The following is a 27,594-nucleotide window of genomic DNA, read 5'->3' on the forward strand; positions in this document are numbered from 1 at the left end:
GTACAAGAAGTTAATATACAATTACAAAAAGATCTAAGTGTCTTCATGCGCCTCTCAGTAACATAACTTGGGTTTACAATCGACCACAAGGGGGTGCGAATGAATTCAGCAGGAACAGAAGCCGTTCTCAAGGCCCCATACCCAACCAACAAATCGGAATTACAGACCTTCCTAGGACTTGTTAATCCCTTCCGAAAACATATCCCTAATATGTCTACACTATGCAGCCCGCTGAACCAATTACTCAAGAAAGATTAAACATGGTATTGGAACACAGAAACTAAAAACACAGTCGATCAACTAAAGGAAATACTAACATCAAAAAATAAGAAGCTGATCCACTGCAACCTTAGTAAAGAAGTTACACTAGCCCATGGATACTTCACCAGTGAGACGAGGAACGGTACTGTCCCAAATCAGAGAAAAAGGTGAGCAACCAGTAGTGTTTGCTTCGCGAACATTAACCACAAGTGAATGCAATTACACCCAACTAGAAAAAGAAGGATTGGCAATCATTTTTGGTGTAAAAATATTCCACCAATATTTTTACAGCAAAAATTTACCCTGATCACAGACAACAAGCCTCTTAGTTTAATCCTGGAGCCACACAAAGGTATACCAGTATTAGCTGCAGCCAGAATTCAAAGATGGACCATTCTACTAGTGGCATAAAACTATGATATAAAACATAAATAAGGAACAGTCAATAGCCATGCAGATGCCTTATCACACATGCAGTTACCTGAAACATCAGAACATTTTTTTAAAAATTATGTGCGACAACACTATCAGACATATTTTGTCCGCACCCTATCACCCAAGTACTAATGGGGTGGCAGAATGTTTTGTACAAACTTTCAAAATGCCTCCTGGACATACAAAATCACAGATTTCTTATTGGGTTACAGAAACATGCCACATTCTAACACAAAACGCACCCCCAGCAGAACTAATGTTTGGCCACAACTTGTGGACCAGGCTGTCCACAGTTCATTCAGCTCTGGGTCTCCGAATGCAAGAAACAGCATTGCCACAGACCTCACCTAGAACATTGGAAGTGGGCGATAGAGTGCTGGTGCAAAATTATACACAATATAAAGACCCATGGATGATAGGAGTAACCTTACAAAAATTGAGCCCCTGCTCATACTCTATTCTAGTGAGGGACAGATTGTGGAAGAGACACATTGACCAATTACGAGCATTGACTGACACTAAGGTCCATGAACTGCCTCATGAACTGGAGGAGGTGGAATCAGTCCTGCCTTGGCCTGCCCTGACTATCCCACCCCTCAACCTGAGTCGGGGGGGGGGGGGGGGGTAGAGATGGTCATGGAGCCAAGCAGTCCAGTGAGGAGTCCAGTAACTGAGACATGCAGCCAGGAGGGCAGTGAAGAAGGGCAGTCACCACTGACTTGACCACTGACCTGACTATCAACAGGTCCTGAGCAAAGACCGGCACAGCAAACCACGCCAAGGTGCTCCAAAAGAGAAAGAAAACCACCTGAACATTTTAAGGACTATGTGCCCTGATTATTGTTAAATACTTTCCCTTTTATACTTATAATTACTCATGAGATGGGGGAAAGAGTGTTGGGTAAAAGTCCACCCTCTGCTGGACATCATGACGCCCACGTCATGATGTCACCCTTCCATATGTATAACCCTGTGTATCAGTAGCCAGGTTAGCCTAATAGAAGTAAAGGATGAGAAAGCATTGCATCTCTGAGTTTTAATTGTGTGAGTGCATACACAACATTTAAGATCCCAAAACTCCAATTTTCAATTCCAGACAAGTCCTCAAATGTTATGAGCCCAGAGGACCCAAAACCCAGCAGCAATAGAAATTCACCAAGACAAATGGTTAATTAAACAAAAGTTGCTTTTAATTATCTTTAAACATAATTAAAATTTAACTTATTACTATTAACTTACTTACTTAACCTTACTTAACCTCCTTATAATTCTAATTGTATGTAATATGTGTATACATTCAGAAAAGTTCTTTAATTCACAGTCTAATCTAATTTCTCACTCCTCCAATTTACTAGTTGCAGGCAATTCTTATACTGTGCACAGAATTTAACATTTATGAATTTCACCAGGCTTTGGTGCTTGAAGGGTAAATGGTTACTGCTCAGGAAGGTTCTTGTCAGTTTTCAAAGAGAGATTTGTTGCTCATTGGACACCTACAACTGATCCCTTTTGTTCAGCCATGTCAGTGTCTTGCTGAAGAAACTTGGCCCATCAGGGTTTTCCAAATGATAACCTCTTTCTTTCAGGTCACCACAGAGTTCCTTTTCTGTTTCCCTTATTTCAAGTGAAACATTATGCAGCCAGTCCTCTCTTGTATGGACCACAATGGCTTTGACCAGGCTGAACTAAGCACTCACAACCTGACTTCAAAATGTTTTTTTTTTCCCACAAGCTGCTACTGCTGATCCGTAGAACAGTAGAACTGAATTCTCTCTCTCTCTCTCTCTCTCTCTCTCACTCAGAGAAAATCACATGACTCCCTTAGACCAGCCAACTGCACTCAGACTGACTGCAGCTCTAGACCTAATCTTCTGAGTTCATTTATCTGTTGCTTTCCAGAACAATAATCCTTACTCCACAGCATGTCCAATTAGCACCTGCTTGTGAAGTCCTTATAGGTATTCTTCAAAGTTTGTGCAAAGGCACTTGGAGCCTGAACTGTCCGACTTGCGCAAAGCTCTGGCATTTTCAATGAGATCTGATTTGAAGGGTTTGTATCTGTATGTGACCTAAACTAAAAAAAACCTGCCACTGTTTATCTGCTTTAAAACATATCTATATACAATATAAAATATAATATAATCTGTCACATGTAGAAAACTAAGAATGGGAGGCTTTAACTGTCCAAATGCTGGATGAAATGGGGGAATGTCTGAAGTGCATTTCATCAATGAGGAAAGAATCATAAAGTAAAGCCACAATGCATAACCAATGTTTCAGCCTTTAGCCCTTCATCAAGGTGAAAGGCTCAAGCCTGAAACGTTGGTTAGGCATTTTTATCTTTGCTATATGAAGTACACTGTTTGACCTGCTGAGTTTCTCCAGCTTTGTTTTTACTTCCACCATGGTGTCCACAGAACTTCATGTTTTACTTTTTGAGGAAAGAATCATTGCTGGATCTTTGCTGGATCAGGGAAAATGATGGATCAACTGGAGCAACTATCAATAGTGGATTGTTGAGGGAACAGCGAATATAATGTCATATGGTTTAGTAGTTAAAGTATCAAAAAGGTTCCAATGCGATCCACAGTAAAAACAGAACAATTACTTTTTTTGTGTTTTTTATGAATCTGGAAAAAATGCCTATGGTTATGTATTTGTCTTTGTGTAAGTAACTTTATAAAGGGGGAAGAGGACCAATTTAAGCATGAAACAGAATGATGATAGGTAGGAGTGAGTGCTACAAATAAGGGGCAGTAACAATTAAAAAGAGGGGAAACTTAAGCAGAGTGGCCAGTGTACGAGTGGCTCAGTGTAGGAGTGGAACTTTGCGGCTTTAGCTCAAGAGGCTTTGACAAGGAGGCACAAGTGAGGAGCGAGTAAGGCTTCTTTTTTTGTAGTGATTATATAAAAGTCACCAAATTGGATGTAATTATATAAAGAAGTCATGCAGGATCAGGAGATGTGTGCAGCTGCATGTTGTGGGAGCAGGTGGACCCCATTGTTGTTCATGATGACTACATTTGCGGCAAGTGTTGGTTGCTCAAAGAATTCATGCTCAAAATTGATGACCTAGAATCTGAGCTTTAAACACTGTGACACATCAGGGAGGGGAGGTACATGGACACTTTGTTTCAGAAGGTGGTCACATCCATTAGAATAGCTGCCTCAAATTCAGCCTGTGGAAAGGTGTGACTGTGAGTGAGGCAAGTAGTGGGATCCAAGAGACAATGTTGGAGGAGCCTCTGCCCTTGATCTTGTCTCAGAAGTCCAAGATTCTTATTCCTTGTGTGGATAAGAGTGGGGGCTGTAGGAAGGATGAGCAATCTGACCATGGCATTGTGGTTCAGGAAGCCATTCAAGGGGGGTGAAAAGAGAAATGTAGTGGTAATTCAGAATACTTTAGTTTGGGGAAAAGACAAAGTTCTTTGTCGCAGGGATAGAGTGTCCTGAAGGCTGTGTTGCCTGTCTGATGCCCAGGTTCAGGATATCTTATCTGACATGCAGAAGAGTTTGCAGTGGAGGGGAAAGGGACGTCATGATCTATGTGGGAACCAATAATAGGGAAGGAAGAAACTGTTCAAAGGGGATGGGCTTGATCCTGATGATTGCATAACTATTGTTGGTCATGCCCCTGCTCTGTGCACCGATCCTCCTGGGCCTCGACTTCCAGAGTCAGTTCAGGAGTGTGACAATGGCGTTTGGGGTGCCCCAACCTCCACTCACCGTTTATAACCCCCAATCGAACACCCAGCCTTCAGCACCACCCTGCAGCCTCACCACCCTGCGGATGGCCCCTCCATCACTATTTGCAAACCTCACCCCAGACTGTAAACTGATTGCCACCAAGAGTAGGCGCTATAGTGCTGAGGATATGGCATTCATCCAGGCCAAGGTTCAGCGACCTTGTCGAACTTGACATTCATCTTCCTGGTGCCAAAGGTCGGAATGTTAGAACTGTTAACCACTTGTAATTGCAGGTCCAGGGTACGATGGCATGTGTCAAAACCGGTGGGTGGAAATACACTAACATCTGAACCCGCGTCCACTAGAAATTTTCACTGGGACAACTGGTCCCATACATACAGTAGGTTTTCAGGTTTTTCGCCATCTGCTATAGCCCTTACTGGCAGTTGGCCTAGGCGTTTCCCACAAACAAGCAGGGTGGAAGGCACTTGCAGGAATTAACTCCCCAATGCCTGTGATAATAACATCAAGATGTTTGCCCATTTTGGGGCGATGTCTGTTTGTTGGAAGTAATGTGCTAAAAGCACTAGAGTGTGACACAGGGTCAAGAGTGGAGGGGTTGGTTGCACAGATTTGTCTTTCCTAAATGGCATTTTTAGCCAGCCATAGAATGTCTACCTCTGCTACTACAGCCCTTGGGTCTTCAAATGAACAATTGGATAACAAGAGCCTAATATCATCTGGCATTCACTCTAAAAAAGAACTGCTCAAAAAGCAGATTGGGACTTCCATCAGATGCCAGGAACAGCATTTCATCCATTAGTTCTGAAGGGGCGCGGTCTCCCAACCCATCAAGATATAGTAGTTTGGTGCCCTTTAATTATGGGACATACCATATACTCGTAATAAAAGTGCTTTTAAAGCATCATACTTACTGGGATGTGGTGGATCCCAAAGAAAATTGCCGAACCTCTTAGCGATGGCCTGGTCCAGGGCACTGATGAAATTGTAATAATGAGTGGTGTCCAACTTGATTTTGCAAAGGTGAAATTGTGCTTCAGCCTGTTGGAACCACAGTTCAGGCTCAGCTGTCCAGAAAGGTGGTAACTTCACAGCAACAGCTGCAGAGTCCATGTTTGTCCAAAAATACATTTTTTGACTCATCAGGGTCACCATTTGTGGCCACTGGAATCACAGTGGGCACAATGAAATAATGATGCAAGGCATTTTTTGAGTGAATCAAATGGATTTACTCTTCATAACCTGCACAACTTTTAAAAGCCTGAATCATGCACCCGACATACGCTGATGTCATCATGCACTAACATCACATAGCTGGTTTGATGCCTTCTGGGAGTTGCAATGCCACCATAGCGCCATTACAATATCACTTATAAATATCATGTTACATATGCTAGCCCTGTGACCTTAGAATTCAGAAGCCACATGGCTCGGTGGAAAAATCTGTTTTGCAATCTAGTCGTGAGGGCCCGAACGCTTTGGTACCACTTCCTGGATGGCAGGGGGACAAGAGGGGTGTGTGGATTCCTTCACAATGCTTATGGCTTTCCACAAACATTATAAATCTCTATCATGGCAGGAAGAGAGACCCCAATAATCCCCATAGCAGTCTTTACTACCTGCTGCAGAGACTTGTGTTCCTGGGAAGGTGCAGTTCCTGAAACAAGCAGTGATGCAGTTACATAGGATGCTCTCATTGCATCCCCTAAAGAATGTAGAAGAAAGAAGGAGGTGGAGGGTGGAAGCTGGACTTCCCTCAACCTCCACAGGAAGTAAAGATGTTGTTTGGCCTTCTTGGCAATGGATCTGGTGTTGAGGGACCAGGAGAAATTCTCCGCCAGGTGCACGCCAAGGAATTTGGTGCTCTTGACTACCTTAATGGTGAAGCCATTGAGGGTCAGTGGAGAGTGATCCCCCTGGGCTCTCCTGAAGTCAACTACCATCTCCTTTGTTTTGTTAAATTTCAGGTGTAATTTGTCATCTCTGCACCAGTCCGTTAGTGTTTTCACCTCTTCTCTGTAAGCTGACACATCATTCATGGTCATCAAAAAAAGCTTTGGAGAGTGCCCAAGACTCTTCACTAATAGATTGTTGTTTACCATAAGGTAACAGATGAAAGAGCTTGTCGGAGCCGCATTCTGTCTGGAGAGGAATTTGCTGTTCTAAGAGGGTCATGTGGTTTTGCAAGAAGAGAGAGTCAAACAGGCATTCTCTCTAAGAGAGATAGAGAGAAAGAGAGAGAGACGGAGACAGTTTTACAGACAGCAGCAGCAACTAAAACTGGAACAGAACAAGCTGCCAAGCTCTGGGAAAACCCCATTTGGAAGACGGTTCTGAGTACTTAGTTCAACCTGGTCAAAGCCCTTGTGGTTCTTGCAATAGGAGAGGACTGGCTGTCTAATGTTTCACTTGGAATAAGAGAAGCAAAAAGGCACTCTGTGGTGACCTGAAAGAAAGAGGTTATCATCTGGAGAACCCTGAGGGGGCAAGTTTTGTCAGAAAGACACTGAAGTGGCTGATTAAAAAGGAATCAGTCATAGAAGTCCTGGAACAACAAATCTCTCTCTGAAAACCGACAAGAACCTTCTTGAGCAGTAAACATTTACCTTTCAAGTACCAAAGCCTGGTGAACTTTATAAATGTTTAAATTCTGTGCACAATATAGAATTGTCTGCAACCAGTGAACTTGAAGGAATGAGAAGTGAGATTGGACTGTGAATCAAATAACTTTTCTGAACTTACACACACATTACATACACATCCACATAGAATTAGAAGGGGGTTAAGTTAGGTTAGTTAAGTCAATAGTAACAAGTTAAAGTGTGATTCTGTTTTCATGTTTAAAGATAATTAAAAGCAACTTTTGTTGAAGTAACCATTTGTCTTGGTGAATATCTATTGCAGCTGGGTTTTGGGGTCCTCTGGGCTCGTAACAATATACCTACCAAAAATAAACTAAATCCGCCCTTCCTCATTAAAATTGTGGCACCTCGCCATTAGTTCATCAATCATGCAATACACAATCTCAAGCAACCATAAAATTCACTTATTTGGCATCTACCAATCCCCATAGGTGCTGGATACCAGGGGTTTTAGTGAAAATCACATCTACCGCCCTATCTTCATCAATTTTTTTGTTACTTCCTCAAAAAACTCATTAAGGCTCATGAGGCACAACCTTCCCTTCACAAAGACATGTTGACTATACTTTTCTAAATGTTCACAATTCCTGTCCTTAAGAACCCTCTCCAATAGATTGCCCATCACTAATGCGAGACTCACTGGTCTATAATTCCCTGGATTCTCCCTCTTGCTTTTTTAAATTTATTTTATATTGAGATTTAAACAAACATTTCCATGGCTTTCCACATAAAAATATTTACCTAAAGTATACACTTATAGAGAGAAGAGGAAAGTCAGAACAAGAAAAAAGAGAAAACTATGTACAAGTATGGATTTGTACAAATCATGGATTTGTAAGAATAAGGTCATGCCTATGTAGTTAAACTATTTTTCCCAATATGAATCAAATTATTCCAACTTATGATTAACAGATGCTATTATCTTCTCCATGTTACAAATGTCTATTATATTTTCCTTCCATGCGCTTAAAGTTGGGCTCTCCTATTTTAAGCATTTCCTGGTAAAAGTCTTATTACCAGCCACCAGTAGTATATTCATTAAATATTTATCTATTTTCAACCATTCTTGAGCTATATACCCAAAATATATGGTCTTAATTTATAAGAGTGTTTCACATTTTAAAATGTCTTGTAGGGCATTGTGTATCAAACTCCAATACTTTGATAACAGGGCAGTCCCACAAAATCTGATATTGGTTGCATTTTGATTTCCAAAATGTCTCCAGAAAAGAAGGATTTCTGAGAGGGTGTGATAAAGTATCTTATCAGGTTTTTCCACCCAAACTCCTTCCAATTCTGTGAACTGGTACACCTCCATATTATTATCCTTCTTCAGATATAGTTCTCCTTCCTTCCTTTTCCCATTTTGTTTTAATATATGAAGTCGAGTGTGTTTTAAGATTTGACAGACCACTTGAAATGATTTTACTACCATTATCTGAATTATATGTTTTTCTAAACAGTTCTATCAAACATGTATTTGCCTTGGTTACAATTTTAACTCTCTTATTAACATAATGTCACATCTGCAAATACCGATAAAAGTCTTATTTTTCTAATGTGTTTCTCTTTAAGCATTTCAAAACTGAATATTTTTTATTTCGTTATATTACAAAGAACTGTTAGTTCTTTAGCTATCCAGTCACTAAATCTAGCATCCAATTTATTCAGTGTGAAATCCAAATTATAAGCACACCATTTAAGAATTGTAATATCTCCCTCTAGTTTATATTCTTTTATAGTTTTTTCCATATTTTAAGAGTCATTTTCACTCATTGGTTATCAATACCATTTATATCTTTGAAGGTTGTTATCAGCCAAAATTGCCTGTATATGGATGGAAAGTATCTTCTCCTCAATATTTTTCCATTGAGCATCATATCACAGCTCTCAACTATTATTGCTGCAAAATAATCTTTAAAAGAAGGTAGGCCCCATCCTCCCTTTTCCTTGGCTAATTACAAAGTTTTGAGACAAACTCTAGGCCTTTTACCTTGCCTTATATATCTTGATAATATTTTATCCCATTCATTGAATTGATTTTGGTTAATCTCTATTGGTAGGATCTGAAAAAGATATAATAGTCTGGGCAATATATTCATTTTAATTGATTCAATCCTTGAACTGAGATTTAAAAAAGGAATTAGGTTCTATCTTATAATATACTATATAGGTAAATAATTGCTTTCTAATAATTTTGCCAAATCTTTTGGCGTAACGATGCCCAAGTATTTAACAGTCTCTGCCATTCCCAGAGATATCTACTTTTAATGTTTCTTGGTGGGCTATGAGAAAATTTTGGTTTTATCTGTTTGTTAATCTTGTATCCTGTTAACTGACCATTTCATTCAAAGGATTGGATCAATTTAGGTCGAGTATGTTGGTTGCCCTAAATATATCAAAATCTCATCTGCATAACAGGCCAATTTATGCTCTGTCCCTTTAATAGTAATTCCCTGATATCCTCATTCTGCCTGATGTATTGAGCTAATGATTCTAAATATAATGTGAGGAGTAGTGGTGACCATGTCTCATACCCTTTTCTAGTATAAAACTACTGGATAAATATCCATTGATTTTAATCCTAACAGTAGAATTTTCATATAGTGCCTGTATAATTTTAATAATTGTATCATGTAAACCAAATCTATGCAAAACTCTGTAAAGAAAATTTCAATTAACTGAATCAAATGCCTTTTCAGCATCCATGCTAATAACTATTGCTTTAATTTTATTTTTTGTGCATGATCCATAATGTGAAATGTCCTTCATATATTGTCTTGTGTTGACATTGTTGTATAAAACCTGTCTGACCATTATGTATTAATGTAAGTAAAAATTCTTCTAGTCATTTGGCCATATTGAAGGTAAAAAATCTATAATCTACATTAAGAACAGATATTGGTCTATAGGGCCCACATTCCATTTTATCCTTGTCTTCTTTCGTTAAAGCTGTGTTTATCGCCCCCTTCCAACTGGGTGGCATTTGCGCCTTTTTTTAGGCACAGTTCAATGTGGTGATTAAAAGAGGAATTAACTCATGTTATCATTCTTTATACCACACTGCTGTATATCCATCTAATCCTGGTGACTTGCTTAATTTAAGCCTAATTGCAATTTTTAGTTCAACTTAAGTTATGTCAGCAATCAATGTTCTATTTTGTTCTTAAAATGGGTAACTAAAGAATTCAAGAAGGTATCAGTCTGGTTTATGCTTCCTCTTGAATCATTGGAATATAGAGTTTTATAAAATACTTCAAAAGCTTCTTGAATTTCATTTTTGTTCTTGGATCCATAACTCCTTGAATTGGATTTTCTGCTATCTTTTTTCCTGGTTTTCATGTCAATATTTTCATAGATTTAGATCCACTTTCGGTGTCTCTGTTTCAGAAACATTAAATATTTCCTGATTTCTTGTGTTGCCAAACTATTAATTTCATTCCTGTTTTTTTAAATTTCCTCTAATGGATCCTGTGCCAAACTCAATTTTGTTTTCTTTCCAGTTCCTTCATCTTATTTTGTAATTCCTTTAATGTTTTATTCCTTACTTTTTTTCTTATATGAAGATAGTGCTATAATTTTCCCTCTTAAAACAGACTTCAGAGTATCACATAAAATAGGGAGGTAAAACCTCTCCATTATCATTGAATTTTAAGGAAAGATCAATTTCTTTTTAATTTTTTTATTTAAAATACGGATTGTGAATAGATTTGAATTTAGATTCCAAATAGTATTGTTTGGTTGTGTGGTGTATTGTTAGCCAGAATCAGACACACACAAAGATAAAGACTGTACAACAGGCTTTAATCCACAAAGACTTCCACAGAGCCAGGCTGGCTGTGGCTGCAGCAACTCTGGGAGGCCTCGAGAAGCTGGCACAGGCTTATATCCTGTAGGGTAATTGACACCTGACCAGATGGGGCTTGATCCATTCAGGCCAACTGATTGATAGCCGGACAGGTGTTGTCCTGTCCGCTTACACTCCTGCAGGTACAGAGGGTTTCCCCCTTGTACAGCTCGTCGAAAGAATCAAAGACTTGTTGATCCAAACCAAGGCTTTTATTAGCAAAAGACAGGAGCTCTTCACAGGTGGCCGACCAGTCCGGAATGATACGACCTGGCTAGGGATACAACCCTTTAAGGCCCAGACAGTAGGCGTGGCTTAGCTCTCAGCCAATCGCTGTAAGCACAGTCTAGATACTGTATCTATATACACTATATACATTGGTGATAGATCTGTACTATCACATTCACCCCTTCTTGGAGAACTGACCCTGGAAAAAAAACAAAAAAACGAGGGAGAGAATGAAAGGAAGGGGTAGGTTAAGGACTGTAGCGGTCAGGGGGTCTGACCGTCGTGGTGCCGGGATTGGGGTCGCTGGAGTGGTGTCGACAGCGGGCTCGTCGGGTGCGACCGCTCCTTCGCTCAATTCCCCAGTCGTGTTGTCAGCAGGGTGGCCCGGGTCGTTGGGGTACTGTTGGTCCTTCTGTTGTGGCACTGGGCCTGGGGAATAAAGAGTTCGGGAAGGTTGGGTTGGGGGGTTTGCTGGGTCTACCGCGTCCTGAGCTAGGTCCCGTACCGAAACAGTGTCCTCCCGCCCGTCTGGGAACTCAACGTAGGCGTAATGCGGGTTCGTGTGGAGTAGAGTCACTTGGTCGTCCAAGGGGTCGTTCTTTGAGTGCCAGACATGGCATTGCAAAAGGACGGGGCCAGGGACGGTGAGCCGTGCCGGTTCAGTGGTTCCTGATTCGGATTTCCTCAGGAAAAGGAACATCCTTTCGTGGGGGGTGGCATTTGTTGCAGTACATAGGAGGGAGCGGATGGAGTGTAAGGCACTAGTGAGAACCTCCTGCCAGTGAGAGGTGGGGAGACCTTTAGACCGGAGAGCCAGTGTAACCGCTCTCCATATGGTGGCATTCTCCCTCTCGACCTGGCCATTACCGCGTGGGTTAAGTCCATTAGGGGATGCATGCAGTCAGGATCTGGCATGACTATCCCGTTCTCCACCACGCAACCTAGAATCGCGAGTTGTGTGGTCCAGAAGACACATTTGTCCAAATTGTAAGTCAGGTTCAGCCGACGGGCTGTTTGAAGAAATTTGTCTAGGTTGGCTTCATGGACCTGCGTGTCGTGGCCGCAGATGGTGATATTGTCCAGATACGGGAAGGTAGCGGTTAGGCCGTTCTGGTCCACCATCCGGTCCATTTCCCACTGGATGACCGCGACACCATTCGTGACCCCGAATGGTACCCTGAGAAATTGATATAGCCGCCCATTCGCTTCGATCCTCACAGCGGATCGGGAGCTGGTGGTAGGCCGAACGTAGGTCAATGGTGGAGAATATGCGGTATTGGGTGATCTGGTTCACCACATCCATGACGCGTGGCAGGGTGTACGCATCCAGGAGCATGAAGCGGTTAATGGTCTGGCTATAGTCGACCACCATCCGTAATTTTTCCCCGTTCTTGACAACCACCACCTGGGCTCTCCAGGGACTTGAACTGGGTTCGATGATGCCCTCATCCAGCAATCTACGCACCTCACTCCAAATGAATTGCCTATTTTCGTAACTATATTGCCGACTTTTGGTGGCCACAGGCTTCCAGCCATGGGTGAGGTTTGCGAAGAGTGCTGGCGGGGCAATCCGGAGTGTGGAAAGGCCGCAGGATTGGCCCCGGGGGCAGGTTGCTCGGGTGCTTCGGGGGTGGGGCGATGGCAGACCGAGAGGGGGGGCATGGGGTCCCCCAAAGTGTAGGGACACCGTTCGGAACTGACAGTGAAAGTCTAATCCCAGCAACACTGGGGCGCACAATTGGGGAAGGATGAATAATTTGAAGTGGGTGACCGTTACGCCCTGTACTTCCAGCATGGCGGTGCAATACCCCTTTATCCCGGTCAAGTGCGACCTCGTCGCTAATGAGATCCTCTGAGTAGTGGGGATAATGTCAAGTCCCCAACGGAGGGCCAGATCTGCCTGGTTAAAACTGTCAGTTGACCCAGAGTCAAATAAGCAATTGGTGTAGTGTCCATGCACTTTAATCAGATCCATTGCTCTGGTGAGGGGATGAGAGCATTGCTGGTTTAGTGTTATTGAAGCAGTTGACAGTGGAGTTCCGCGTGATGACGTCACGCAACGGGATGACGTCACGCAACAGGATGACGTAATAGACATAGTCAATGCTGGAGGAGCAGGTTGGAGGACCTCCCGGAAGTGCTGTTGTGGCGGCGTCGGCAGATAAAAGGTAAGTAGTGGGGTTTGTACTTGCTCGCGGTTGTCAGTGGGTAGGTCGTCGGTCGCGGCGGTCGGGCCCCGGCGGTTGTCAGCGATGGACGCTAGGGTGAGTACCTGGTTGGCCGCGGCGGGTCCCCAGTCAGTCGTGGTGGCCGCATCAGCGGTGGCGTAGGCAGCGGCAGACAGGGAGGGGCAGCAGCAGCAGTAGCGTTGGCCGCGGGGGTGGCTGTGGCGGCAGCAGCAGCAGCGGTAGCGTTGGCCCCGGGGGTGGCTGTGGCGGCGGCAGCAGCAGCGGTAGCGTCGGCCCCGGGGGTGGCTGTGGCGGCGGCAGCAGCAGCGGTTCCCACAGTCAGGACCGAGGCCGGGTCGAGTGTTCCCCACGGGGGCGAGAGGCAGGCCAACACCATGGTTGTGAGGGTGGGCTGCCCTTTCTGGGTTCGGCGTCTCCGTGACATCAGGCGTTGCCATGCAGGGCAGCCCTCGCTCTCATTGGACGAGAGCTCTGGGGAAGAAGAGTTTGAATGGGATAGTGGCGGTTGGGCTTCACACGAGGCACTGTGTTTGCTGGCAGCCATTTTAGACTTACAGACTGCAGCAAAGTGGCCGTTTTTAAGGCACTTCTGGCACCTGGCTTTTCTTGCTGGGCACTGGGACCTGCTGTGCTTATCCCTCCTGCAGAAATAACATTTTGGGTTCGCAGGGGGCAGTGTAGCAGCAGCCGACAGGCCATCAGTATCTCGGGGGTGGAAGGGTAGAACGGCACTCTACTCACATCAGAACGTGGGGTCCAGACCCTAGAGAACTCGGTGGACTTTAAGGCTGCATCATCCATTGTGATTGCAACCCAGGCCACGTCCTCAAGTTTTTCTACCCCTTGCTCGAGCAAGCGTAGCCTCACTTCGTTCGATCGGAGCCCGGCCATATAGGCATCCCGGATGAGATCGTTTGTGATCTCGGCAGCAGTTTTGTCCACACAGTTACAGTTCTTGCCCAATGCCTTTAATACTTGTAAATATGCCCTGCTGGACTCACCGTGCTGTTGCTTCCTCGACGCAAGCACGAGCCAGGCATGAACTCTGTTCATTGGTTGATCATACAGTTTTTCAGTACCTTTATGGCTGCGGTGTAAGTGGTCTCATCCTGGATGTTCTCATAGACTCTCAAAGACACCATAGACAGAAATGCTGTTAGACGCTGGTTATCCTCCTCCACCTCAATGAATCTCAGGAAGTTTTCAAAGTTCAGCAGCCAAAAATTAAAGGCTTTGAAGGCTGTAGCTGACTGTGGGTCGATGTCAAGTTTTTCTGGCCGAGTTAAACGCTCCATCCCTTTCAAAAAAAATTCTTTTTGCTAATAAAATTGTAGAGCTCGTCGAAAGAATCAAAGACTTGTTGATCCAAACCAAGGCTTTTATTAGCAAAAGACAGGAGCTCTTCACAGGTGGCCGACCAGTCCGGAATGATCCGACCTGGCTAGGGATACAACCCTTTAAGTCCCAGACAGTAGGCGTGGCTTAGCTCTCAGCCAATCGCTGTAAGCACAGTCTAGATACTGTAACTATATACACTATATACATTGGTGATAGATCTGTACTATCACACCCCTGCAGTAGGTCGGTCGGTGGTGTACCACCACATTCACCCACTTCTTTAAAATTGTCCCGGGGGGGGCAGTATCAAGGAATCGCACCCACTATATACATACGATATTTACAGGTTGAGAAGACTTGGTGGCCGCCGGGGTCTCTGTGACCGTTTTAGGACTGGCTCCTGGTCACTGGGCAGAGTGGAAGTGGGAGGGATGGTAGCAGCGGTGTGTGTGGCTGGTGTAGTGCTGCGCGGAGGGGTGGCCAGGGGGGGCCAGGGTCGACGTATGCGGGTCGTATTGGATGGGTGGGAAAGCGGGTTCATCTCCCAAGGCTGAAGCGGGCTCCTGGTGGTCAAGGAGGCCTTGCATGCCCCATAGCTGCCTGGGGACGGGGATGTATGCCTGGTCAGCGTCATCCTGAGTTGGAGGGTGGCATGGTATGGTTGGTGCTCCTGCTGGTGCCAGGACCCTGGTTGAGAGGGTGTCTTCCCTACCACTACTGAACCTAACGTAAGCGTAGTTATGGTTTGCATGTAGGAGGAAAACCTGCTCCACCAGGGCTTCAGCCTTGTGTGTCCGAACATGCTTACGCAGGAGCACCGGTTCCGAGGATGTGAGCCATGCTGGGAGTAACATTCCAGTCGCTGATCACCTGGGAAATGAGAACAAGCGTTCGTGATGCGTCTCATTGGTAGCAGTGCACAGCAGTGACCAAGTAGCATGGAGCGCCTTGGGCAGGGCATCCTGCCATTACTCAATGGGCCACCCTTTTGATCTGACAGCCAGGAGAACTGCCTTCCAGACCACCCCATTCTCGTGTTCCACTTCCCCGTTGCCTCTTGGGTTATAGCTTGTCGTGCGACTGGTCGCGGTGCCCCTTGCTGTCAGGTACTGGCGCAGCTCGTCGCTCATAAAACTAGACCCCTGGTCGCTGTGGATGAAGGTGGGGTCGCCAAACATGGTGAAAATCTGCCCCAAGGTCCTGATGACGGTGGCCATGGAGGTATCCGGACAAGGAATGCCGAAACGGAAGTGGAGTACTCATCCACTACGTGAGGTAGTAGATGTTTCGGTTCGTGGAAGGCAGGGGCACTTTGAAGTCCATGCCGAGATGCTCGAAAGGCCGAGAAGCCATTACAACGTGGGCCTGGTGGGTGGGGGGGAGTAGCGGAAGAAGCGGGATTTACACTCTGCACAGATCTGACAGGCCTCGGTCATGTCCCTGACGTCCCTGATGGTGCACGGCATATTTCAGAATTTAACGAAATGGTACAACCGGGTTACGCCCGGATGGCAGAGGGACTCATGCAATGCCTGCAACCTGTCGTCATGCATAGACACACAGGTGCAAGAGAGGACATCAAGGGAGTTGCTAAACTTCCCGGGGCGGTACTGGATGTCGTAGCTGTAGGTTGCCAGATCGACTCTCCAGCGCAGGATCTTGTCGTTCTTGATCTTGCTCTTGTGGTTAGTGTTAAACTTGAACACCACAACCCGCTGGTCTGTGAGGAGGTAGAGGCGCCAGTGGCGGACTGCTTCCACAATCGCCTGGGCCTCCTTTTCAATGGTGGAGTGCCCAAGCTCGGAGCATTGGAGGGTCCTGGAGAAGAAGGTGACGGGGCGCTCCCCTTGGTTGAGGGTAGCAGCGAGGGCCACCTCAGAGGCATCACTCTCCACTTGGAAGGGGGAGTCCTCATCCACAGACTGCATCATGATGTCTGCGATGTCTTGCCTGATGTGGGTGAAGGCTGCCTGCGCCTCAGGTGGGAGGGGAAAAGTTGTGGCTTGGGCCAGTGGGCGAACCTTGTCCAAAAACGAGGAACCCACTGTGACTAATAAGAGAACAGGCCCAGGCACCTGCAGAGGGCCTTTAGTGTGGTGGGGGGGAGGGGTAACTCCATTAATGGACATATCCTTTCCGGATCTGGGCCAATGACTCCATGGGCCACGATGTACCCCAGGATGGCGAGGCAGGTGGTGCTGAACACACATTTCTCCTTGTTGTAAGTGAGGTTCAGCTCTGCGGCCATCTAGAGGAATTTTTCCAGGTTAGCATCATGGCAGCTGGTCACGGCTGTAGATAGTGACATTATCCAGATATGGGAACGTCGCCTTCAGCTTGTGCCAGTCTACCATACGATCCATCTCCCGCTGGAAGACGGAGACCCCGTTCGTGACCCCAAAAGGAACCCGGTGGAATTGGTACAGGCACCCTACTGCCTCAAAGGCAGTGTAGGGCTTGTCCTTCGGGTGGATAGGGATTTAGTGATACGCCGAATTCAGGTCAATCGTGGAGAAAACCCGGAAGCGGGCTATCTCATTGACCATGTCGGTGATCCTCGGCAGGGGGTAGGCATCCAGCTGGGTGTACCGATTAATGGTCTGGCTGTAATCCACGACCATCCTCGGCTTACTTCCCCCTTTGACCACCAGGACATGGATTCTCCAAGGGCTGTTACTGGGCTCTATAACACCTTCTGCCAGGAGTTGCCGCACCTCTGCCTTGATGAAGTCCCTGTCTACAGCACAATAGCGCCTACTTCTGGTGGCGATCGGCTTGCAGCCTAGCGCAAGATGTGGAAAGAGCACTGGTGAGGTGATGCGCAGTGTGGAAAGGCCACAGGTTGGCTGGGCCTGGTAGGTTGTGCTGTGCAATGTGAGTGGAGGTTGGGGCCCCCCGAAGGCAAAGGTGACACTCTGCAGGTGGCACTGGAAAGCCAGGCCCAGGAGGAGTGGTGCGCAAAGTTTGGGCATGACCAGGAGCCTTGACCCTCCCCTCCCACTATTATATCGACTGAGCAACGCCCGAGGGTACCAACAGTCTTATCCTTGGAGGCGAGGGCAATCGAGCAGGTGGTGGGGTGGACCTTTAACTTTAGGGACTGGGCCATGCTCGGGTGAATGAAGTTCTCGGTGCTGCCACTGACCAACAGGCACTTTGTTGCCTGCCCACTGACTCACACGTCCTCATCGAGCGCCCGAGATTGTGGGTGATGTCCCTGGTCAGCGTGGTGACGGCCAGGACTGTCTCGGAGTCAGAGTCATCGCTATCCAGAGGGTTGGGGAGTGTCGATAGGGTGGCCTGGTCATCGCCTGTGTTGACCACATTGACATTGGTCATGAGATGCAGCGTGCAGTAGCCGATGGCCTCCGAAAGCTTGGGGAGCGTTGGTAGGACGGCCTGGTCATCGCCTGTGTTGACCGTATGGCTATCGGTCACTGGGTGTGCTGTGCGGCAGCTGATGATACCCGGAGGTGTGGGGAGCAATGGTAGGGCGGCCTGATCATTGCCCATGTTGACCATGTCGTTTTCAACGTCGTCAGGGTCCCTCCGTGTCGGGCGCTGCCTGGCCCAAGATGGCAGCGGCACGTGAGGGGCCGCTGGGTGGCTGGCCTCCTTCCCCAGCCATGTCCGCTGCGCCGGGGGAAGTGACATCATCATGGCCGACAGCAGTGATGTCATTACGTCAGCCGGAAATGACGTCACACCGTGAGCCGGAAGTGACGTTGCTGTAGTTCTCTGTGAGCAGCGCCGGCGAGTGCAGGGGCTGGTGCAGATGCTCGCTGGTGGGGCTGGATGTTGCGCGGTCGAAGTTGGGGAAGTCATCGAGGGGACAATGGAGCTGCCCGGCACACGCATGAGGCAGGGACTGCGGGGGAGGTGGGGAGGTCATAGAAGGCCGCTGAGCTGCCGGCAGGTTTAGAGAGGCACACTTTTGCAAAGTGTCGCATCGGGAACAATACTGGTTCCTACCTGTGCAGTTTTGGAGCGATCATCGATCTGACCCACACCCAGGACCCATAGTACTTACAGGGGCACCGGGCGCCTGCAGCAGCAATGTTCTCCTCCCCAGCTCGGCCTGGGGCTGCAGCTGCAGTGTAAGAGGTTCATGAGGGAGCCTGGGGGAACCTGAAATCGAAGGCTTCAACGTGCAGGGCTGCTGCTTCCAGGGTTTGGACCACTTCCACAGTCCTGGTTAGGGTAGAGATGTTATCTTCCAGCAGCTTCTGCCAGATGGCCCTCGAGCATAGCCCTTGGACAAAGGTGTCCTCCTCTACTCCTACCCCGGGTTCAGGCAGACACGGTCGGGCCAACTCTCGCAAGTGTCCCAGGTAAGACTCAGCCATCTCCCCAGGTTGCTGGGATCGAGTGTTGAGGAAGTACCTTCCACAGACCACATTCATGGGGGGCTTGTACAAGTTCTTGAGAGAGTCCATTGTACATGGAGCAGCCTTTGGTTACCTGGAAGGCGCAGGGACCCAGCTTTAACCGGAGTAGGACCAATCTCTTCCAATCGGAGTCCAGGATGTCGCACTCATGTGCCTTGATGATTGTCTCGACCGCGTGCTGCCAGATCTCTAAGCGTGTCTGGGCTTCCGGGTGGCGTGGGTCGACCTCGAGGCTCCCTGTGCACAGGAGTTTTTCCATAGCCACCGTGGAAAACTTTGTGGATTAAATTAGGGTGCACTGTTAGCCAGAATCAGACACACACAAAGATAAAGACTGTACAACAGACTAATCCACAAAGACTTCCACAGAGACAAGCTGGCTGTGGCTGCAGCAACTCTGAGTGAGACCTCGGGAGGCCGGCGCAGGCTTATATCCCAGAGGGTGATTGACACCCGACCGGGTGGGGCTTGATCCATTCAGGCCGACTGATTGACAGCCGGCCAGGTGTTGTCCTGTCCCCTTATCCTCCTGCAGGTACAGAGGTTGCCCCCTGCAGTAGGCCAGTGGTGTACCACCACAATAACAAATATGTACATTAAGCTGCAAGGCAAGGAAAATTATGAAATAAGGTATAAACCCAAACAAAAGTGGGAAAAGGACTTAAATATAAAGATAAAGAACAAAACATGGGAAAAGTTATGTTCTGGAACTACGAAGAATACAATAAACGCAAGGTTATGCATGATATAATATAATTAGTTACACAGACTATATATCACTCCTCAAAAATTAAAAGAATGGAACATTATCGGATAGGTGTTTTTGCTGTAAAAATGAAATGGGAAAAACAATACATGCAATTTGGGCAAAAATTGCCCAAAAATCACAAAAAACAACATACCCAAAAATCCAGAAAATGTTCTTTTAAATAACATAGTAAAGAATTAGGTCTCAAATTGGATAAAGCACAAAAAAGATTCATTATGATAGCCTTAGCAGTAGCAAAAAAATGTGTAATGTCAACTTGGAAAATGGATAAGAGCCTGAGAGTACAGCAATGGTACATGGAAATGAATAAGTGTATTCCATTGGAAAAAAATCACATATAATTTAAAAGACAAAGTTACATTGTTTGAAAAAATCTGGGAACCATACATGGAACATAACAGAAAAAGCTGGCCTCAGATCTCCACTACCTAAAATGATAAGAAGATAAACACGATTAGATTTAATGTGTATAAGTAGATGACACGTCTTTCTTGTTTATTTTCCTTTTGTATAAAGATGTTGTTTTATTGTATTTTATATGTTCAATATTTATTGGTTTTGGAGGGGGGTGGGAAGGGGGGAGGGAGGGATGAGAGAAAAAAGAGAAAATGTCACTATGTATATTTAAAGAGATGCATCTGTAAATATTTTGGTTGATATGGTTCATAGTGCGATAAATAAAGAATTACAAAAAAATGGTTGCAACTCAAGTTAATGGGGTGGTTAAGAAGGTGTATTGTATGTTGACCTTCATTAGTCAGGGGATTGAGTTCAAGAACAATGAGGTAATGTTGCAGCTCTATAAAACTCTGGTTGGACTACACTTGGAGAATGGCATTCAGTTCTGTTCACCTCAATATAGACAGGATGTAGATGCTTTGGAGAGAGTGCAGAGGAGATTTACCAGCATGTTACCTGGATTGGGGTACATGTCATATGAAGCAAGGGCTTTTCTCTTTAGAGCGACTTAGGTTGAGAGGTGACTTTATGGAGATTATGAAGGCTCTCGATGGGGGCGGGGGGGGGGGGGTGGAGGGAGTGGAAGAATGTTTAAGAGAGATGTCAGAAGTACATTGTCTTATTCAAAGAGTGGTGGTGCCTGGAATGCATTGCCAGGTTTGGTGCTGGAGGCTCATGTAGAAAGTAGAAGGTTGTGTTCATAGGAATAATGTAGAAAGTTGTGTTTATAAAAAACCAACATAAGCTTTACTCAGTCAAGAAGCTCCCATAGAACAGAGTATAACTAACAAACCTCCCAGACAGGAATCAATTCTCACCTCTTCCACAGAGCCCCCCTGGGCAGATATCCTGATGCCAGCTCCATATCTTAACACAATAGTGCTAACTGACTAGTGATAAGAGTCAAAGAGCTGTCAAAAGGCAGCCCATTCATAAATCAGTTTCTGGTCCAAATACAGCTGATTGCTTACTACCTGTTGCAATGTAAATTGTCAAAGGCTGTAATAAGCATCCAGGAACATTGATGGCACACCACTCTGTCCCTGGTTGACATTGTTTCTGCCCGAAGTTATGGCCACCATTGTTAAGTTCAAAAGTGTATTCATTTGCATGTGTTAATTGGAAACCAGGAATCAGGCAGACAAAGAGAATGGATATTGGTGTGTATTCAGAGCAACCCTTCCAAACTTTTGTATACAAGAAGGATGTCTCTTAATTATGACTTGTATGGGAGAATCAAATCATTTCCCTATCTTTAGGAAGAGGATATGCAAAATGTAAAACATAAGTTGTAACAATACATTCAAAGAAATTATATCCAATTTGTATGCAGGAAAATTCTTTAAATATTGTACCCTGTAACTGTGTTCTTTTAAATGAGATCAAACAGTATTAGTGAGGTGACCTTGTCTACCCAACACTACAGACTTTTCATTCCCACTAGCATTATTTAAATAAAGTCTGTTTGAATTGTACTGTGTGGCTTCGTTGTACTTTTTGTACCTTGACAGGAGTGCGACTATCACACTGGTACAATAGCATAATTCAAAAGACTCTGAAGCCACTTTCAGGTGCTCAGATACAGATAATACGCCAGCAGATATGGAAGGGGAATTTTGGCCACCTGAAAGTGTCTTTAGAGAGGTACATGGATGCAAAAAGATTAGTGGGTTATGGGTGTGAGGTTGTATTGTGGAGTAGGTTTACATGGGTCAGCACAACATTGTGGGCCAAAGAGCCTGCACTATGCTGTAATGTTCCGTTCTAAAATTTTAGAAACTTCTATCAGGTCTCCCTTCAGCCTCTAACACCATAGAGAAAATAACACGATTGTCCAACATTTCCCCATAGCTCATACCCTCTAATCCAGACAACATCCTGGCTAATTCTCCTCTGTACGTTTTACAAAACCTCCACATCTTTCCTGTAAAGGAGTGACCAGAATTGTATACAATGCCCCAGCCAATGAAGGCAAGCACACCATACCCCTCTTTTACCACCCTAAAAACTTTCAAGGATTCACATCCCAAAATTTCCTGACAAATTTCCAGAATGATATGAGACCACCTGTGAATAGTCATTATTTTTTTCACTATCCTATAAATTACTGTACAACTGAGGAATATTGATAAATGTACAAAAGGATATATTAAAATCAAAAGGGATTTCCACCACCTGGTGGTGTTAGAATGCTGAAACCAATTCCAGTGGCATATTAATTACAATGGGGACTATACTTTCTCAGATTGCATGCATCAGAAAAATGGTAAATGAAATGATCTAAGTGCCAAGATACAAATTAATCACTGAGTATTAACCAATATGACTTATGAAATGGTTTGGTTTTCAAGATATTAACATGAAAAAATAACATTTTAATTGAAATTTAAAACATACACTGAACAATAAATATTTATGACAACTTTAAATCAAATTGTTGAACAGATATTTTGAGCCCAGTGTTACAGAGTTCTGTGTTGTGTATTGGCCTATGTGTTGTGTGATTTTGTGTTGGAAAGTGACAGTTTGCCTTTAAGAGCCAAGGTGAAGGTGGACTGCAGAGAGTGAGAGAGAGTGGGAGACGGACTGGGCATGTGCAGAAGATGATCTAGAAATTTCTGGACTTGGAAGACAAACCACCACTGGGTGGTGCTGTGGAGTGGAAGGTGACCCAAAACATGAGTCATTGTCTGGGAGACAGATTAGAATGTTGGGCATTTTAAAAGGGAGGAACATTCCGAAGGCAGCCAGAAGGATCTGGACCAAGCCATTGTTCCTCTCTCTGCAAGCAACACAAGAAGAGCACTTTGAATTGTCATATAATAAAAAGTGTTATATTACACAAAATTGCCTTTTGTCTGCTGTAAGGCAGACAGATTCACCATTGGCAGAAATTGCTTGAACAGTCAGAGGAACAGAAGTAAAAAAAAGAGTTACCCCCCAGAGTCACCGAGCGTCCGTGGATTTGTCTCCAGCGCTCCCGCAGCCTCCTCAGCTACATAGAGTCCAGTCCAAACCGTCGGCAGCCTGAGCTCCAGATATGAACCTCCGTTCCGATCAGTAACCCTTCAGTGCCATCGGCACCCTCTCACATCCCAGTTCAATATCTGGTACCCTTTCAGCCACTTTCAAGCCAGTCAACAGCAGTCTGCAGCCTGGTGCAAGTCTCTTAGATTATGAATTTTGCTGGTATGATAGTGTTAAATGCTCAGTTGTAGTCAATGAATAAGTAGGTAAGTGAATTGAAAGATTTTAAAGATTTCATTTGACATCCAAAAATAACGTGACTGCAGAAATCTACTACTGTACTTCAAGAATATCTTGTACTGATCAATTTTTCTCTGCATGGACTCAATAGGGCAGTGATCACCATGATTCTCGCTGACACATATCAAACTGCTGTACATTTTTAACCAATGAATCGCACAAAGGTTGGAGTAGAGAAGGAAGCTGTCAGATCTATATTCGCTCTATAAAAAAAGTAAGCCAGATAGTTCTTCTCACCATGATTCTGCAAAGCATTCTCTTTGAATGACTAACTTGTTTCCTTTCTGAATGTCATGATTGAATCTGCCTTCATTGCTGACCTGCACCACCTTCCACCTCAATTGTGCGGTTAGCACAATTCTATTACAGTGGAAGTGAAAAGTGCAGAGAACAAAACAAAGGACTCTACATCACCTTTGTTGACCTCACCAAAGCCTTCGACACCGTGAGCAGGAAAGGGCTTTGGCAAATACTAGAGCGCATCGGATGTCCCCCAAAGTTCCTCAACATGATTATCCAACTGCACGAAAACCAACAAGGTCGGGTCAGATACAGCAATGAGCTCTCTGAACCCTTCTCCATTAACAATGGCGTGAAGCAAGGCTGTGTTCTCGCACCAACCCTCTTTTCAATCTTCTTCAGCATGATGCTGAACCAAGCCATGAAAGACCCCAACAATGAAGACGCTGTTTACATCCGGTACCGCACGGATGGCAGTCTCTTCAATCTGAGGCGCCTGCAAGCTCACACCAAGACACAAGAGAAACTTGTCCGTGAACTACTCTTTGCAGATGATGCCGCTTTAGTTGCCCATTCAGAGCCAGCTCTTCAGCGCTTGACGTCCTGCTTTGCGGAAACTGCCAAAATGTTTGGCCTGGAAGTCAGCCTGAAGAAAACTGAGGTCCTCCATCAGCCAGCTCCCCACCATGACTACCAGCCCCCCCACATCTCCATCGGGCACACAAAACTCAAAACGGTCAACCAGTTTACCTATCTCGGCTGCACCATTTCATCAGATGCAAGGATCGACAATGAGAAAGACAACAGACTCGCCAAGGCAAATAGCGCCTTTGGAAGACTACACAAAAGAGTCTGGAAAAACAACCAACTGAAAAACCTCACAAAGATAAGCGTATACAGAGCCGTTGTCATACCCACACTCCTGTTCAGCTCCGAATCATGGGTCATCTACCGGCACCACCTACGGCTCCTAGAACGCTTCCACCAGCGTTGTCTCCGCTCCATCCTCAACATCCATTGGAGCGCTTACACCCCTAACGTCGAAGTACTCGAGATGGCAGAGGTCGACAGCATCGAGTCCACGCTGCTGAAGATCCAGCTGCGCTGGATGGGTCACGTCTCCAGAATGGAGGACCATCGCCTTCCCAAGATCCTGTTATATGGCGAGCTCTCCACTGGCCACCGTGACAGAGGTGCACCAAAGAAAAGGTACAAGGACTGCCTAAAGAAATCTCTTGGTGCCTGCCACATTGACCACCGCCAGTAGGCTGATAACGCCTCAAACCGTGCATCTTGGCGCCTCACAGTTTGGCGGGCAGCAACCTCCTTTGAAGAAGACCGCAGAGCCCACCTCACGAACAAAAGGCAAAGGAGGAAAAACCCAACACCCAACCCCAACCAACCAATTTTCCCTTGCAACCGCTGCAATCGTGTCTGCCTGTCCCGCATCGGACTTGTCAGCCACAAACGAGCCTGCAGCTGACGTGGACTTTTTACCCCCTCCATAAATCTTCGTCCGCGAAGCCAAGCCAAAGATTACAGTACTAGTGACCTGGGTTTGAATTTGGTGTTGTCTGTAAGGAGTTTGTACGTTCTTTCTGTGTCTGCTTGGGTTTCCTCCAGGTACTCTGGCTTCTCCCACCCTTCCAAACCTAGAGGGATTGTAGGTAAATTAGGATATTTGGGAGGCATGGGCTCATGGGCTGGAAGTGCTGTATGTCTAAATAGTCTACAATAACTTGCTTTTTAAAAAAAAATATTACTACATGTGTCATTTCTAGTTCATTTGCTATGTCCTTGGGTTATAACACTTCTACCATTGAGAATTGTTTTCCTCCATCAATTTTGTCTGGAGACATTTTTAATTTTGTACATATCTCCATCCTTCTACTTGTGTTACAAGATCAAACCAACAACCACAAAGAAGGCATATCACACAGGGGTAAAGATGAACAATTATTTTATTAACAAAAAATTCACCTTCAAACGTTAATTCAAAATCCCCCCATTTTATAACAATGCCCACTGGTTAATAACAAATTTCTATAACAGTATAAAACTAATAAACTCCCCAGCCTAAATATAACATATGTATTCAAAGTCTAAGTTATATTTCCAATCAGCCCACAGAAAAAAATACTTAGACATAAAACAAACAAAAAACACATAAGACTCACAAAACTTCGATCTCAATCAAAGTAAAGATCGTAAACAAAATTCAGTTTGTTTGGTAAACTGAAGCCAAAAGTTCTTTGAGAGAGAGAGAGCACAAAATTCGAAGTGGTCTTCTTGCGTTGCTTGCAGAGAGAGGAACAATGGCTTGGTCCGGATCCTTCTGGCTGCCTTTGGAATGTTCATCCATTTTAAAATGCCCAATATTCTAATCTGTCCCCCAGACAATGACTCATGTTTTGGGCCCCCTTCCACTCCACAGCACACCCAGTGGTGGTTTGTCTTCCAAGTTCAGAAATTTCTAGATCATCTTCTGCACATGCCCAGTCTGTCTCCCACTCTCTCTCACTCTCAGCAGTCCACCTTCACCTTGGCTCTTAAAGGCAAACTGTCACTTTCCAACAGAAAACCACACAACACAGGCCAATACACAACACAGAACTCTGTAACACACCTTCCCTGCTAAAAAAAAAATTTGGTCCACAAGAACAAATTTTTAACAATTAATGCAAGTATTGCATAAATAAAATAAACACTCCATTTTTATAGTAAGTATGTGATTAGATTAATATCTACCCAGATTATCATCTTGACAAACAATCTGCTAATACATTATCTGTCCCCTTTATATGTTTAATAATTAAATCATACTCTTGTAACATTAAGCTCGAGTTCAATAACCGTATGTTCTTATTTTTCATTTTAGACAGAAAACAATGGATTATGATCAATATATATTATTAACGGTTTTTGAGCAGTACAAATATACACATCAAAATGTTGCAATGCTAAAACAAGCGATAATAACTACTCAATGGTCGAATCATTTCGTTGATGGTCATTAAACTTTTTTGAGAATTACGAAATAGAATGTTCTACTCCATCACCATTCTTCTGTAGCAGTACAGCATCAACTGGTTCATCACTGGCATCCACAGCTAAAGCGAATGGGTTTTCAAATTTAGGGGATACAAGTACAGGCTGATGGCATAAAATGGCCTTTAACTTCAGAAACGCTTCGTGGCATGCATCTGAGAGATAAATTTTTCTTTCTTTCCAAGTAGTTTTTTTAATGAGAGTGCAATTTCTGCAAAGTTTTTACAAAATTGACGATAGTAGCCAATCATACCTAGAAATCTCCGAAGAGGTTTCTTATTACCGGGGATAGGGAACGCAGTGATAGCCAATACTTCTGCTCCAACCGGTGCCACCTGTCCCTGTCCTATCACATAACCCAGATAAATTACAGTGGCATGTCCAAACTCACTCTTGTGAAAATTCACTTTAAGGTGTGCTTTCACCATTCTCTGAAATAACTGCTCTAATTCAAGCACGTGTTCTTGCCATGTATCCATACTAATTACTAAATCATCGATATAGACTCCTGTGTGCTCTAAACCCTGAATTACTGCATTAATCATTCTCTGAAATGTGCCAGGTGCATTTTTCATCCTGAAAGGCATAACATTATACTCATACAATCCTGAAGGTGTAACAAATGCAGAAATCTCCCTGCCTTTCTCCGTCAAAGAGATCAATCTTTGTAAGAAACTTAACCTTCCCAACCTTATCTTTACAATCATCTATTCTGGGGATAGGGAATACATCAGTCTTTGTCAACATGTTTACCTTTCGATAATCTGTACAAAAC

General features: G+C 44.8%; 1 protein-coding gene across 2 annotated transcripts in view; it reads right to left on the minus strand.

Annotated features, from left to right (window-relative positions):
- Window positions 1-27,594, minus strand: part of rsph14 (radial spoke head 14 homolog) — a 674,463-nt gene that overhangs the window by 553,144 nt on the left and 93,725 nt on the right. The window lies entirely within an intron of this gene.

The sequence above is a fragment of the Narcine bancroftii genome, chromosome 4 (genome assembly GCF_036971445.1).
Source record: "Narcine bancroftii isolate sNarBan1 chromosome 4, sNarBan1.hap1, whole genome shotgun sequence".
Classification (NCBI taxonomy): domain Eukaryota; kingdom Metazoa; phylum Chordata; class Chondrichthyes; order Torpediniformes; family Narcinidae; genus Narcine; species Narcine bancroftii.